The sequence below is a fragment of the Penaeus vannamei genome, chromosome 16 (assembly GCF_042767895.1).
Source record: "Penaeus vannamei isolate JL-2024 chromosome 16, ASM4276789v1, whole genome shotgun sequence".
NCBI classification, from domain to species: domain Eukaryota; kingdom Metazoa; phylum Arthropoda; class Malacostraca; order Decapoda; family Penaeidae; genus Penaeus; species Penaeus vannamei.
In genome coordinates this window covers 16,207,659-16,211,647 of record NC_091564.1, presented here as the reverse complement: position 1 = coordinate 16,211,647, position 3,989 = coordinate 16,207,659, and positions in this window count along the sequence as shown.

The window sequence follows — 3,989 nt, the reverse complement described above, 5'->3', positions numbered from 1 at the left end:
GAGAGAGAGAGAGAGAGAGAGAGAGAGAGAGAGAGAGAGAGAGAGAGAGAGAGAGAGAGAGAGAGAGAGAGAGAGACGAGATAGAGGTAGATAAACAGAGAGAGAGAGACAAACAAACAGATAGAGAGAGAGAGAGAGAGAGCGAGAAAGAGACAGTCAAGACACAGAAAATCATTTAGAAAACCAGCTCATAATCATAGAACTCTAGTACCTTATACAACCAATCTACCCCCCTCCCCCTCCCACCTCCCAACCCCCGGGAGCATGCGGTACATGTAAAGAAAACAAGTGACCAATTTACACAGCTGTTATCTCACGTCATCGATCATTAGGAGACTAATCACACGGGTAGATCCTGGAGCGTGACGTCACTGGTGTGTGCGTTCGTCGAGTGGATTCATCCGTCTACACCCTACGCGAACGCCTAATTTGTTTACCGCTTTTTTTTTTTTTTGTTTTTGTTTTTTGTTTTTTGCTTATTTATTTTCTCTGTCTCTTCGTTTTTTGTTGTTGTTGTTTTCTTTTTAAGAGAATGACGAGTGAATGATGGAGACTGAACTGTGTAATTTACCCGGAAATATTTTTTGTACCAGTTTATTAACAAGCTTGTTAGAATTATAACACTTTAAAATTTCATATAAACTTTCACTACTCCACACCGGCATGCTAATTAATTCATAATCATTTACAATAAAGTTATTTAACCGTTCGAAATCATTCCACATGCACCTGTAATCTTAATAACATTCATAATAATGATGGTGATGACGATGATAATAGTGATGATGATGTTATTAATGATAATAATATTACTGAGGATGAAACTGATAACAATGATACTAATGATGATAATGATAATAATGATAGTGATAATGATTATAATAATAATAAATCTAGCAATAATAATGATAATGATAATGATGATAACAATTATGATAATGATAATGACAATGATAATCAAAATGATGATAATAACAATAATCTTAATAATAATGAAAATAATAATAATAATGATAATGATGATAATGATGATAATAATACTAATGAGCATGGTAATGATTATAATAATGATAATGATAATAATAATAATAATAATAATAATAGTAATAATAATAATAATGATAACAATGATAACAATAGTAATAATGGTGATAAAGATCATGATGATCATAATGATAACAATAAAAGTAATGATGATAATAATAATAACAATAACAATGATAATGATAATGATAGAAAAATAAAAATGAGAATAAGAATAAAAATAATATTAACAATACAAATACTAGTATAAAAGATAATAATGATGATAATAGCAATGGTAATGAAAGGAATTATTATACTGATGATGATAATGATAATGATAAAATAGTGATAATGATAATAGTATCAATAACAATGGTAATAAACACTGATTACAATAATAATGATAATGATGATAACGATGATAGGAATAATAGTAATAATACTAATGATAATACTAATGATAATACTAATGATAATGATAATAATGATAATGGTAATGATAATAAAAATGATAATAATGATAATGATGATGATAATAATAATAATAATAATGATAAAAAAATAATAATGATAATAATGATAACAGTAGTAATACCAAAAATAACACACACACACACACTTAGACACACACACACACACACTCTGACACAACCACACCCACACACACACTCAGACACACACACAAACACTAACACACACACACTCAGACACACACACACACACTCAGACACACCCACACACTCACACACACACACACACACACTAACACACACACACTTAGACAAACACACACACACTCAGACACACACACACACACACACACACATTAACACACACACTCAGACACACACACACACTCAGACATACACACACACACACACACACACACACACACTCAGACACACACACACACACACTCAGACACACAGACACACACACTCAGACACACACAGACACACACGCACTGGTAACCGAATCCCTCCCTCATATGTCTACGGTGACATCAACATCTTTACAAGAGGATAGTTTCACCGGGTTAAGGCCAGGGGGGAGGAGGGGAGGGGGGAGGACGGGTTCGGAGGGTGGGGGCAGGGGGGCCGCGACACGCAGGTGAAGGATGAGAGGATAACGAGGAAGAGGAGAAACACGAAGAGAACTTAACAAAAGAAGGGTTGTGGGGAGGGAGAGGCTGATAAATGATGGGGCGATTGAGGCGTGGATTATATGCGGAGCGGGAGCGGAGAGGGAGACAATAGAATAGTTCGATTTAAAGGAAAAGGAGAGAGAGAGAAAGAGTTAATAATTTCGCGAATGATGGAATAAAGATATCATAATGATGATAGTGAATAACTTTTTTTATATAATAAATCATTATATTTTATTCATTCATTTGTTTATTTTTACGGTGGGAATCTCTTCAGAGAAATCAGAGAAAACACATTATTGATAATGATAATAATGATAATAATAAAAACACACAATAGAGCGTTTTCTTCGTAAAAAAATTATCCGATATAATAACAGTAATAGTAATAATAATGGTATCATGCACCACAATTAATTAAGACAATAGATGAACCAGAATAATGTAAAAAATTATCTATTTTTCCTTCATTTTTCGTCATCACTTTACTATTCTACTTGCATTGAGACATTATCGTTTTTGATATTGTTAATATCTTCACTGTCACTACTGTCATGATCAGAATTATTAGTACTATCATTTTATCACTTTTATTATTGCAATTAATACTATCACTGCCATCAGTATTTTCATCAATCTTCAATATCATCGTAAATTCTTAAGTAATATTATCATTATCATTTTTATTATTCCTATTGTCTTCACTTTCATCCCTTTATCCTTATCATTATTTTTATTATCATGATCTTTATTATTACTATCTCTTTCATTATTATCATTATCATTATTATTAATGTCAACATCATTATCATTATTATTATTATTATCATTATTATTATCATCATTCTTATGATTATTGTTATTATTATTACTATTAGTATCATTATTAATATTATTACCTTTATCATTATTGTTATTACTATTATTGTTATTATCATTATCATTATTATTATTGTTATTATTATCATTATTATTATTATCATTATTATTATTATTATCATTATTATTATCATTATTATTCCTATTATCATTATTGCTATTATCTTTTTATTACTATTATTATCATCATTATTATCATTATTACTACTATTGTTATCATAATGTTTGATATTATCATAATTATTACTATTATCATTATCACTGTTATCATTATCATTACCAATTTTATTTTTTTTATCATCGCTATTATCGTCATTATTGTAATCATCACTATTATTATCATTATTATCATCATCATCATTATTACTATTATCATTATTATCATCATCATTATCATTATTATCATTACTATTGATATCATTATTACTATTATTATCATTATTATTCTTGTTACGTTTGTTTTTATCATTATTACTATCAACATTATCATATTGTTATTATTATCATTATTATTATTATTATTATTATCATCACCTGCTACTATTAGTACAGTTTTCATTGTCATCATTATAAGTATTATTGTTATCATTATCATCATAAATATCATTACTGTTATTATTATCATAATTTTTATTATCATTATTATTATCATTACTGTTATTATTACTATCATTATCATTATTGTTATCATTATCATTATTATTATTGTTATTATTATCATCATTATCATCATTTTTATCTTAATCATTATCATCATAATTATCATTATCATTATCATTACTGCTATTATTATTATTATTATTATTATCATTATCATTATCATTATTATTATTAACATCATTATTATTATCATTATTATTATTATTATCATTATTATTGTTATTATTATTATCATAATCATTACTGTTATTATTTTTATTATTATCATAATACTTATCAT